Source organism: Myxine glutinosa, chromosome 5 (genome assembly GCF_964187855.1).
Source record: "Myxine glutinosa chromosome 5, kmMyxGlut1.1, whole genome shotgun sequence".
NCBI classification, from domain to species: domain Eukaryota; kingdom Metazoa; phylum Chordata; class Myxini; order Myxiniformes; family Myxinidae; genus Myxine; species Myxine glutinosa.
In genome coordinates this window covers 21,302,569-21,315,261 of record NC_136265.1, presented here as the reverse complement: position 1 = coordinate 21,315,261, position 12,693 = coordinate 21,302,569, and the positions used below count along the sequence as shown (strand labels likewise).

General features: G+C 58.4%; 1 protein-coding gene across 2 annotated transcripts in view; it reads left to right on the top strand.

Annotated features, from left to right (window-relative positions):
- The first annotated feature begins 8,784 nt into the window (after positions 1–8,784).
- The window catches only part of LOC137418212 (uncharacterized), a 41,699-nt gene continuing 37,790 nt past the window's right edge, over positions 8,785–12,693 (top strand). The window contains exon 1 of one of the 2 annotated variants that reach the window (XM_078777687.1): positions 8,785–9,086. The gene's annotated coding sequence lies outside the window, so the exon portion shown is untranslated. The remainder of the gene's footprint in view (positions 9,087–12,693) is intronic. The other variant, XM_078777689.1, reaches the window with a different exon arrangement.

The following is a 12,693-nucleotide window of genomic DNA, read 5'->3' as shown; positions in this document are numbered from 1 at the left end:
GCAGAAGAAGAGCAGCAGACATTTTCAGGGAAGTTAGTCATAACCAAGTCCAGAAGAGAAGATGTTCCGTTGACTGAGATCCGGGTCGGGAAATTGACAGATTGTGTCAGTCCCAGTGAGTCGCAGAAGTCCTTTGCTGAGGAGCCATGGCTGGTGAGAGAGGTACCCACACCCAGCCAACTGGCATGATGACAGTTGAAATCACCACATATGAGGAAGAGAGAGTTGGGATGAGTAGATAGAAGTTGGTCCATATCATCAGACAGCGAGATGTAGATGGAGTCATCACTGTTTGGTGGACGGTAAAACACACATATGAACAAGAGGTGGGAGCGAAGTGGAAGCCGTAGCCAGAGGTATTCCTGGGGGTGAGGTGGAGAGAGTGCAGTGCAGGGCGAGTGAGGAAGAGAGTTTTTGATAAAGATAGCAACCCCGCCTCCAGGACGAGGCTCAGGTCTATCATACCGGAGGAGGGAGTAGCCCGGGAGAGATACTATGGAATCAGAGACATCATAAAGGAGGAAAGTTTCTGTTAAGCAGATCACGTCTGGTTTGACAGAAGCAACCTGTATGGAGAGATCAGTTAAGTTTGAACGAAGGCCCCGGATGTTTGAGGTCCATACCGTTAATGAAGAGGAAGGGGGAGCATCAGATACAGAACAGGGGGGAGGAGGGGTAGGGTAAGATGTGGAAGAGGTGGAAGAGGTAGGGAGAGCTGTTGAAGGTGTGTCAGAGATTTCAGAATAGCTCGGAGAAAGGGAAGGATGGGGCGGACAAAAGGTTTGATGGTGATTGGGTGAGCCACAATGAGGTGTTATTTGAGGAGGGGGAAGAGCGAGGCAGAAGGTTGGGGGAGATGGAGGTGAGAGTTTGAAGGGGGAAGAAGCGGGGAGGACGCTTTGAGGAGGGGGAGTGAGAGGGGGGAAATTGAGAAGCAATGAGGGTGGGGAGATTTGAAGGGGAGGGGTGAGGGGGGAGTTTGGGAGGGAAGGGACAAGGGGAGGGATTTGAAAGGAATGGGATATGGGGGAGATTTGGAGGGGAGGGGTGAGGCAGGAGTCTAGGAGGGGAGGGGCGAGGGGGCGTCTTGGCGGGGAGGGGTGAGGGGGTAGTTTAGGAGGGAGGGGGCAAGGGGGGAGATTTGAAAGGGATGGGTGATGGGGAAGATTTGGAGGGGAGGGGTGATGGGGAAGATTTGGAGGGGAGGGGTTATGGGGAAGATTTGGAGGGGAGGGGTGAGATTGGATTTTTGAAAGTGTACGATTTATGGGAAACGAACATTTATTGCAAAATGAGTTTCTTGTGACCTTCGAGTTAAAAATACGTTTAAGGACGCTGGATGGAGGATGGAGTGCAGGAGAGTTTAGGGAATGTAGAAAAAAGGCACTATAGGAGATGGATATTTTTTTTGGGATGAATTGATTTGGTGAGCAAGTCGAAAGCAGCCTTTTAAAGAAGAAGAAGAAAAAGGTGTTATAAAATATGACGGAATACATAACTTGAGGGGAAAGTGTAAACATTGAAGGTTAATGAGTGAAAACTATCTGGGGAAATGGGGGAGAAACACGTGGTCGAAGAACGAACGAACGAATAAGAATGAATAAACGAATGAGAACAGAGAAGGAAATGTTTTTTTTTTTTTTGTTTGTTTTTTTTTTTGAGTTGAGATTTACACAAGGAAGTAGGCGATGGGTGAAAAGACTGGGAATACAGAGAACGAAAGTTATTGGATCACAAACGATGGACCACTGAGAGAAAAACAAAGCCTCAAGGTTGTACAGTGCACACTGTACAAGGCCTTGCTCGCGACACGGCAAACAGACGATCAATTTATGAAAGATAAACACCGAGAAACAACCAAAGTTGCACACAATAACTTCACACACCGAAAGATAAATACAGTTTCGACAAAATACAATTGTGAACAGACTTAACTTCGAAAAACGTGGAGACCGTGTGGAGCTTCGAAAATCCCTGCCGCCGTCTCCAAGATCTCGCGAGATCTCGCGAGATCTTCAAAATGATTTCAACCCGAAATCCTATTTGTCGGCGTTCGGCGGGTTCTGTAGGAAGCTCAGGACCCGGGCGGCAGTGGAGGCGTTGAGCGCGGAGACCACGTGGTGGTAGCACGTCGTGTACTCCGTAATGTTCCGCAGGGCGAATCGAGAAGCCGCTTGGGCGAACCAGATGGCTGCGTGCGATTCCCAAAAGCCAGGGAGCTTCAAATCTACAGATGACTCCATCGCCGCGTTCTTGAAAAGGGGTCACCAATTGTGGAGCTATGCTCTCATGATAAAGCCGGACAAAATGGACGACACCAGGAATGAAGTTTCACTGAGCTATTTATTTCTAGCTCAACTCAAAAGCACTGAAAAGCCCGATAGAACGGGCAGCAATTTATAACCAAACCTCACCACACAAAACCCTCACCTCTCAGGCGGGGTATGGTATGCGAATCGGTTAGCCACGCCTCTCAACAGGGCGTGGTAATGTTACGTGGTCCTCCCGGTAACTACCTGGTCTTGGTGACCCCCGGACCGTGGGAGGACCCCGCCAGAAAGATCTCTGATTTATACGCGTTCATAATGCAATCAATATGAAAGACATAAACAATTCAGGTCAATAAGCAACCCCACACCAAGGATCCGGATTAATTAATAATATATTGTAACGGTTTTGAGAAGTGTAACGAATTTGAGAAGTGTAACGGGTTTTGAGAAGTGTAACAATTATGGAGGAAGTGTAACGAATGTGAAAAGTATGGTTTTGTTGTGTGTAACACCCTCGTAATGTAAATAATGGTCGCAGCCGTCCTCCTAGTTAATTCCATGAAACTTACACGCAGGCCACGATATATCTTTTTAAATAGTGTATTTCCTTATTCTATGTAGGCTAAATATGTGTTTCCCACTAGATTGACTTTGCATTGTATCAAACAAAATAAGCGTAGGCCCTTTCAATTTCCCCAAACATCTTCGCTCTCCAAAGTTCCTTCCAAAAGGGGTGCGAGTGGTGTTCACTCCCGCAAGCCGCCATTGCCCATGTGCTAATCTCGGAGAAGAAAGGCGTGTCTCCACCTCGTCATAGAGGGGAGGAGTGAGCCAACCCCACTTGGCCAACCAGCACCGCGGTTAGCGACCCGGTAGGCGTGCCCTCGCAGCCGGCGGCTTGATTCCGCCCGGAGTAATAAAAGGGACTGGAAGGGACTGCTTCGGCAGATGAGATCAGATCCAGACGGGAGATGAGCGAAGAGGTGACATACGAAAGGAGCGGTGAGATGCGAGACGCTCCAAGCCAAAGAGGAGAGGTACTCGGAGCGGAAACCAGCTAAGGAGAGACGCGCTGAAAGGAGGGAGACGGCTCCACCAGAAGGAGAGGAGCAGGTGGAATCGGGCCAGCGGGTGACGTCTACAGCATCGGCAGCGGATACGCGACCGAGGGTTTTCCCGCCAAAAACGCGAGGAATTGAGAGCTGCTACCTCCGACCCTGCCTCCCTCTCCAGCAACCCACCTCCGCCATCCCTGCCTGCAATTTCCCCCGTGTAAGTGTGAACGTCGTCTGTCCTACTCGTTGTCCTGGGGTTAAGTAAATTGAATAGTTTAAGCTAATGATGCACTGTGTGACTGCTTCTTCCATCCATTGCTGTAAATAATTTTGGTCGCTCTTTCTTTTTGCTTGTGTGTGTATAATAAATCTGTTCTTCCTCCGTACTCTGTCTTCTTCTCTTTTCCTTCTTTTCCGGTCGCTTTAGAGTTTTCCAGATTGGGCAGCTGCGGTGCGATACGGCCAAAGTTCTGGGTGAATCGGGTTCTAATCGGGGAGTAACTGTTCGGTCGCGGAGCCTTCGCTCGGCAAAGTAACATCCTAAACCGCGATCAGTAACAATATTCTCAATCCATCAACCACAATCAACAATCAATCAGCAATATTACTAAGATGGCCATCTCATAAATTTCCCCCCTTTCCCCACTCATGACCCCTCAATGGTCACTGTCCCTCACAATGTCTCTGGGCCCCTCCAGACCAAGGTGAAGGTCGACTTCACCGCACATGGGCGGTTGAACGGACCCCTGGCTGACGTGCTCCAACATGCACGTCACGTACCGGGAACAGCTGCTGCAGCGCACACCTCCTTGCAAAGCAAAGCGGGCAAAGCAAAGCGCGGCTCGCCAAGCCAGGCCCAAGGTGTGACCCGTACACGCCCTCGGAGGCGTCGAGGCGAACAGTGCCGGACGCTTGGTTCCTTCCAGGAAGCCACGGCAACCTGACACGTAACAGGCAATCACCCCGCGCAGGTAACTCCTCTCGCCAGACGGGCTTTTCCAACTCAGCGTTCCCAACGCTAATCAATATCGACAGCACTCGCGTCGGAGCTGGGCGTGGATCAAGAAGATAGCCGCTTCTCCAGGACCTCGTCTCTTTTTTCTTCTTCCGGTTCACTATCCCGTTTCCGGTCTCCTGTTATCCGGAGCCTCTCTAACCATTTAACCACAACAACCTTTAATAGAATAAACATTAATAAGCAATGACATGAATAGTAATTCACCTAAATCCGGGATCCGTAACAGTATGCAAACCAAGTGTCCGCCCGGGCAAGGCAAGTCCAGGCAAGTCCGGACGAGCCCGGGCAAGTGACCGCCCGCCGGTTACGTCATCGGCCGGTGCAAGGGCATTGTGTAATGCTTCCGGTAACCGCTACATGCACCCCCCCCCCCCAGAATTAACTTGCACCGGGAGAGTCAGTTTGAGGGGGGTCTTGATGACCCCGCTGAAACGACCCCTGGCGATTCGTGTGGGGGTGGTAGGTGGCGTGGCGGTGGATGGTCGGGCGGGGGTCTTGGTTGATGGGGGACAGCCCCGTCGTGGAGGAAGGGCCAACCGTGGAGGTTGGTCGAGGTCCAAATGGGCCGGCTTGAGGCGGTCCACGGAGATGTGGTCCGGTTTGCCGCCGATGTCCACGATAAACGACTTGTCGTCCCTCTTCAGGACTCGGAAAGATCCATCGCACCGGAGCGGTCCCGGTGTGCGTCGTTCCGGATGAAAACGTACTCTGCAGTGCGAAGTGCTGGGGGTACGTGGGGTTGGGGGCAGCCGTGATGGGACGTGGGCACGGGGCCAAACCTCCTGGCGGCCTCCTGGACGACCGAGCGTTGGCGAGCCGCAGACCAGGGGCTGGTGGCATTGGGGATGAACTCGCCCGGCACGCGCAGTGGCTGGCCGTAGACCAGCTCGGCAGTGGAAGCCTGGAGGTCCTCTTTAGGGGCCATTCGGAGGCCCAATAGGACCCACGGGAGCCTGTCAGCCCAACCGTCGTCCTGGAGGCTGGCCCTGAGAGCGGCCTTCATCGAGCGGTGGAACCGCTCGCACAAGCCGTTGGCTTGGGGGTGGTAGGCCGTGGTGCGGTGTAGCTTGACCCCCAAGGCCTGGGCGACCGCGCCCCAAAGCTCAGAGGTGAATTGCGGGCCTCTGTCGGAGGAGATGTCCGAGGGGGCGCCGAAACGGGCAATCCAGGTGCCAATGAAGGCCTGCGCCACATCGGCGGATGTTGTTGATGCCAGCGGGACGGCCTCCGGCCACCTGGTGGTCCTGTCCACCATCATGAGGAGGTGGGTGAAGCCCCGCGAAGAGGGAAGGGGTCCCACCAGGTCCACATTGACGTGGTCGAAGCGCCGCGCGGGCACATCGAATGGTGCCAACGGGGCCTGGGTGTGCCGGTGGACCTTCGCACGCTGGCAGGCGACACAGGCATTGGCCCAGTCGCGGACGTCCTTACGGAGCCCATGCCAGACGAATTTCACTGCCACGAGCTTCTGCGACGCTTTCCGGCCCGGTGGGAAAGGCCGTGGAGGGCGTCAAAAATGTGCCGCTGCCATCCGGTGGGTACGATGGGGCTAGGTTGGCCCAGGGAAACGTCACACAGGAGAACTGTGCCTGTGTCCTCGAAGGGGACGTCGGCCAACCGCAGGCCTGTGTCCGCTGTCCGGAGGGCTTGCACCGTGGGGTCTGCGGTCTGGTCGGCCGCCATGCAAGCGAAGTCCACACCGAGGTGGTCGGTGTTCGCGCCGGACTGGGAGAGGCAATTGGCCACAGCGTTGTCCTTGCCCGTGACGTGCCGGATGTCTGTCGTAAATTCGGACACGGCAGAGAGGTGGCGCTGCTGGCGGGCCGACCACGGCTCTGCAACCTTGGCCATGGCGAAGACCAGGGGTTTGTGGTCCACAAACGCCGTGAACGGGCGGCCCTCTAAAAGATGGCGGAAGTGGCGAACGGCCAGGTAAAGGTCGAGGAGCTCGCGGTCGAAAGCGCTGTACTTGCGCTTGTCAGGGCGAAGCTGTCGGCGGAAGAAGGCCAGCGGTTGCCAAGCCCCATTCACCCACTGTTCATGCACGGCGCCCACCGCGTAGTTGGAAGCGTCCGTGGTGAGGGCGATGGGTGCGTCGAGCGCTGGGTGCGCCAGCATGGTCGTTTTGGCGAGCGCCAGCTTAGCGCCCGTGAACGCCTCGTCCATCTATTTGGTCCAGGTGACGTCGTGCTTGGCCGGCTTGCCCCGGAGGGCTTCGTACAGGGGGCGCATGAGGTGGGCGGCGCGAGGCATGAACCGGTGGTAGAAATTTACCATTCCCAAAAATTCCTGTAGGGCCTTGATGGAGCGGGGGCACGGGAAACTTGTGACTGCCTCCACCTTGGTCGGCAGCGGAACGGCCCCGCGCTTCGTGATGCGGTGCCCCAGGAAGTTGATGGCCGTTACGCCAAACTGGCATTTCGCCGGGTTGATGATGAGGCCATGCTGGCCGAGGCGCTCAAAAAGCGTGCGCAGGTGGATGAGGAGCTCCGCCCGTGAAGTGCTGGCGACGAGAATGTCGTCCAAGTAGACGGAAAGGCAGGTGAGGTCGCGCAGCACGCTGTGCATCAGCCGTTGGAAGGCCTGGGCCGCGTTCTTAAGGCCGAACGGCATGCGAAGGAACTCGAAGAGGCCAAAAGGTGTAATGACCGCCGTCTTCGGCACGTCGGCCAGCCGGACAGGTAACTGGTGGTAGCCCCGAATGAGGTTGCCCTTGGAAAAGATCACCCGCCCCGAAAAACGGGCGGAAAAGTCCTGTATATGTGGTATCGGGTACCGGTCGGGGGTGGTGGCGTCGTTGAGACGGCGGTAATCGCCGCATGGTCGCCATCCACCACCCGGTTTGGGCACAATGTGCAGGGGCGAGGCCCACGCGCAATTTGAGCGCCGCACAATGCCCAATCACTCCAGCGCGTCAAATTCCGCCTTCGCCACGGCGAGTTTGGCCGGGTCGAGGTGACGAGCCCTGGCGTAGACCGGTGGACCTGTGGTCGGGATGTGGTGTTCGACGCCGTGTTTGACGGCGACGGCCGAAAACGTCAGCTGCGTGAGGGTGGGAAACTCGGTGAGTAGGCGGGTGAAATCGTCCGCGGCCGGGAGAGCGCAGGCTAGCTTGGTTGGTGCGTAGCTGCTCAATGAGCAAGCGAGCGAGCTGAAGGTCTCCGCGTTGATGAGCCTACGCCGTTTGACGTCAACCAAAAGCCCATGCGCGCAAAGAAAATCTGCACCCAACATGGCCATGGGTACGTTCGCTGTGATGAGGTCCCACCTGAAGCGCTGGCCCCCGAAGCAGAATGCGACGCTGCACAAACCGAAGGTGCGGATGAAGGAGCCGTTTGCGGTGACCAAGGCGGGGCCGCAAAGCGCGGCCTGTTTGTCCTGCACCGAGGCGGGTATCACGCTCAGCTGAGCGCCGGTGTCGCACAAAAAACGCCGCCCGGACGCTGTGTCCATAATAAACAGAAGGCTGCCTGAATGGCCGACGCTCATGGCAGGTAGCGAGCGCCGGCCTGGTCGTTTCCCGACCTGCCGAAAGTGCACGGTGGGTGGCACGTTCTGGCCTTCTGCCCGAACCTGGTGTGGTAGTAGCACATGGTCCGCTCTGGTGGAGGCTCCGGCGGTCGCGTCGGGTTTGGTCGATGGGGCGTCGCGGCGGCCGCTGCCGCCGGTGGCGCTAACTCGGCCGGTGGTGGCGCCGGTCGTGGCGCGGGCGTTGCCTCGGTCGGCCCAGGGTTCCAGGCGGCCGCTCCGACGTGTCGCCTGGCCGAGAAAAATTTATCGGCCTCCTTGGCCAGGGCGCAAGGGTCAGTGATGGGTGAATTAGCCAAAGCTAATCGTACCTGCCTGGGTAGCTGCCGGTCCGGTCCAACTGGTCCGGTCCAACTGTAACACTAAACACTGTCTTACCTGACGCGCCAAGTGTTGTCTCACCGTTTACTCGCCGTGGTCTGACGTCACCGCCACCGGCCCTTCCCTCCAACACACACAGGACGTGTCGGGTGCGCAGCTTGTTGGTCGGTCTTTTTCGCCCTCTGCACCGATTGGCCGAATGTTTTCGCCTCCCTCACTGATTGGCCGAGGTGTCATTGGTCGCACCTCGATTGTCGGTGGCCAATCAGTGTGGCCCGCTTCTTGTACGCCCCTCCCCCTTGTCAATCAAAGGTCCTCCTGGGCGTGGCTATTGCTTGCCTTGCATGACGTTTGCCTGTCATGGTGTTGTACTGGTGATGTGGCTGACTGCGGCCCCATCGGCGGTGTCCCGAACTGGCTTCCTGTTGGTTCTTAACTACTTAACATGCCCCGCCCCCTCGTGGCGGGGAGTATTGTTGATATTTCACCAGATTTCGACCAATTTCGATTTCTTGCACCAGATCAACAGACTCAGAACGATTTCACCCAATTGGGTGAAATTTCACCAATACTGGTCACGCAGTCCGTCACATGGGGATCACGTGGTCAGGTCTACCCGATGTATTTCTCCGTCTCACTCAGAAGTATCCTCGATCCTGCAAATCAGTTTTAAAATGTATTAAAGGAACAGAACAAGTAATATCATTGTAAACCTCCAGTATCCATATCCGAGGTATTTAGGTAAGTGGCGTATATAGATCCTCGCGACGGCACTGAAAACACCACCAAATGAGGAAAAGAAGAAGAAGAAGAATCTATGACGACAAGACTTCCCCTGAACCTCGTATTGTAACTGTTCCTGTGACGAATGTTCATGTGGTCTGATCTGAAGAGGTTTGTTCTGAGATTCTCATTTTACCTCTCATTAATGTACGATGAGGTATTTGATTGTTCATTTAATGAGGTGTTTTTCACTCGTTTTGTTTCATTCCCCACATTGTTTTATTTCACGTCATCACTAAACTTCCCACAACGATGATTAAACCTCTTTCTTCATTTTAACTACAAATCAGTCACAAAGTGTTTTTTAATTAACTTGTATATCCAATGTGAATGTGACCTTTAAATGAGGAGGTGTAAGTTGTAACATAACAAGGGGACGATGTACAATTATCTACTTTCCCTCTTCTGGTGGATATTTAACGTTTACAACCCAAATGTCGATGGAAAACCTGATTCGTAATCTCGAAATATCAAAAAGATCCTGTGGGTCTAAAATGTAACATTCCTGGTTGATCTTCCCACCGAGATTCCATCCTTGCTTAAATTGGACTCCTCATTCCTCAAGGAAATTATTCTGGAATTCCAGAACTGCGAGTCCGTGTCTGTCTCTGCCGTGCCGGTCTGTATCTGTCTCTGCCGTGCCGGTCTGTGCCTGTCTCTGCCCTGCCGGTCTGGCTCTGCCGTGCCTGTCTGTGTCTGCCGTGCCGGTCTATGTCTGCCTCTGCCGTGTCGGTCTGTGTCTGCCTCTGCCGTGCCGGTCTGTGCCTGTCCCTGCCCTGCCGGTCTGTCTCTGCCCTGCCGGTCTGTCTCTGCCCTGCCGGTCTGTCTCTGCCGTGCCGGTCTGTCTCTGCCGTGCCGGTCTGTCTCTGCCGTGCCGGTCTGTATCTGCCGTGCCGGTCTGTATCTGTCTCTGCTGTGCCGGTCTTTGCCTGTCTCTGCCATGCCGGTCTGTGCCTGTCTCTGCCGTGCCGGTCTGTGCCTGTCTCTGCCCTGCCGGTCTGTCTCTGCCGTGCCGGTCTGTGTCTGTCTGTGCCGTGCCGGTCTGTGTCTGTCTCTGCCGTGCCGGTCTGTGTCTGTCTCTGCCGTGCCGGTCTGTGCCTGTCTCTGCCGTGCCGGTCTGTGCCCGTCTCTGGCGTGCCCGCCTGTGCCCGTCTCTGGCGTACCCGCCTGTGCCCGTCTCTGGCGTGCCCGCATGTGCCCGTCTCTGGCGTGCCCGCATGTGCCCGTCTCTGGCGTGCCCGTCTCTGGCGTGCCCGCCTGTGCCCGTCTCTGGCGTGCCCGCCTGTGCCCGTCTCTGGCGTGCCCGCCTGTGTCCGTCTCTGGCGTGCCCGCCTGTGTCCGTCTCTGGCGTGCCCGCCTCTGGCGTGCCCGTCTGTGCCCGTCTCTGGCGTGCCCGCCTGTGTCCGTCTCTGGCGTGCCCGCCTGTTTCCGGCTCTGGTGTGCCGGTCTGTTTCCATCTCTGGCGTGCCCGTCTCTGGTGTGCCCGTCTCTGGCGTGCCCGTCTGTGCCCGTCTCTGGCGTGCCCGCCTCTGTCCGTCTCTGGCGTGCCCGCCTGTGTCCGCCTCTGGCGTGCCCGCCTCTGGCGTGCCCGTCTGTGCCCGTCTCTGGCGTGCCCGCCTGTGTCCGTCTCTGGCGTGCCCGTCTGTTTCCGGCTCTGGTGTGCCGGTCTGTTTCCATCTCTGGCGTGCCCGTCTGTGCCCGTCTCTGGTGTGCCCGTCTCTGGCGTGCCCGCCTGTGCCCGTCTCTGGCGTGCCCGCCTGTGCCCGTCTCTGGCGTGCCCGCCTCTGTCCGTCTCTGGCGTGCCCGCCTGTGTCCGTCTCTGGCGTGCCCGCCTCTGGCGTGCCCGTCTGTGCCCGTCTCTGGCGTGCCCGCCTGTGTCCGTCTCTGGCGTGCCCGCCTGTTTCCGGCTCTGGTGTGCCGGTCTGTTTCCATCTCTGGCGTGCCCGTCTGTGCCCGTCTCTGGTGTGCCCGTCTCTGGCGTGCCCGTCTCTGGCGTGCCCGTCTCTGGCGTGCCCGTCTGTGACGTGCCCGTCTCTGGCGTGCCCGTCTGTGCCCGTCTCTGGCGTGCCCGTCTGTGCCCGTCTCTGGCGTGCCCGTCTGTGCCCGTCTCTGGCATGCCCGTCTGTGCCCGTCTCTGGCGTGCCCGTCTGTGCCGTGCCCGTCTGTGCCCGTCTCTGGCGTGCCCGTCTGTGCCCGTCTCTGGCGTGCCCGTCTGTGCCCGTCTCTGGCGTGCCCGTCTCTGGCGTGCCCGTCTGTGCCCTTCTCTGGCGTGCCCGTCTGTGCCCTTCTCTGGCGTGCCCGTCTCTGGCGTGCCCGTCTCTGGCGTACCCATCTCTGGCGTGCCCGTCTGTGCCCGTCTCTGGCGTCCCCGTCTGTGCCCGTCTGGCGTCCCCGTCTGTGCCCGTCTCTGGGGTCCCCGTCTGTGCCCGTCTCTGGCGTGCCCGTCTCTGGCGTGCCCGGCTGTGCCCGTCTCTGGCATGCCCGTCTGTGCCGTGCCAGTCTGTGCCCGTCTCTGGCGTGCCCGTCTGTGCCCGTCTCTGGCGTGCCCGTCTGTGCCCTTCTCTGGCGTGCCCGTCTGTGCCCTTCTCTGGCGTGCCCGTCTCTGGCGTGCCCGTCTCTGGCGTACCCGTCTCTGGCGTGCCCGTCTGTGCCCGTCTCTGGCATCCCCGTCTGTGCCTGTCTGGCGTCCCCGTCTGTGCCCGTCTCTGGCGTGCCCGTCTCTGGCGTGCCCGTCTGTGCCCGTCTCTGGCGTGCCCGTCTCTGGCCGTCTCTGGCGTGCCCGGCTGTGCCCGTCTCTGGCATGCCCGTCTGTGCCGTGCCAGTCTGTGCCCGTCTCTGGCGTGCCCGTCTGTGCCCGTCTCTGGCGTGCCCGTCTCTGGCGTGCCCGTCTGTGCCCGTCCCTGGCGTGCCCGTCTGTGCCTGTCTCTGGCGTGCCCGTCTGTGCCCGTCTCTGGCGTGCCCGTCTGTGCCCGTCTCTGGCGTGCCCGTCTGTGCCGTGCCCGTCTCTGGCGTGCCCGTCTGTGCCCGTCTCTGGCGTGCCCGTCTGTGCCCCTCTCTGGCGTGCCCGTCTGTGCCCGTCTCTGGCGTGTCCGTCTCTGGCGTGTCCGTCTCTGGCGTGCCCGTCTTTGTCCGTCTCTGGCGTGCCCGTCTGTGTACGTCTCTGGCGTGCCCGTCTGTGTCCGTCTCTGGCGTGCCCGTCTGTGTCCGTCTCTGGCGTGCCCGTCTGTGTCCGTCTCTGGCGTGCCCGTCTCTGGCGTCCCCGTCTGTGCCCGTCTGGCGTCCCCGTCTGTGCCCGTCTCTGGGGTCCCCGTCTGTGCCCGTCTCTGGCGTGCCCGTCTGTGCCCGTCTCTGGCGTGCCCGTCTCTGGCGTGCCCGTCTCTGGCCGTCTCTGGCGTGCCCGTCTCTGGCGTGCCCGGCTGTGCCCGTCTCTGGCATGCCCGTCTGTGCCGTGCCAGTCTGTGCCCATCTCTGGCGTGCCCGTCTGTGCCCGTCTCTGGCGTGCCCGTCTGTGCCCTTCTCTGGCGTGCCCGTCTGTGCCCTTCTCTGGCGTGCCCGTCTCTGGCGTGGCCGTCTCTGGCGTACCCATCTCTGGCGTGCCCGTCTGTGCCCGTCTCTGGCGTCCCCGTCTGTGCCTGTCTGGCGTCCCCGTCTGTGCCTGTCTGGCGTCCCCGTCTGTGCCCGTCTCTGGCGTGCCCGTCTCTGGCGTGCCCGTCTGTGC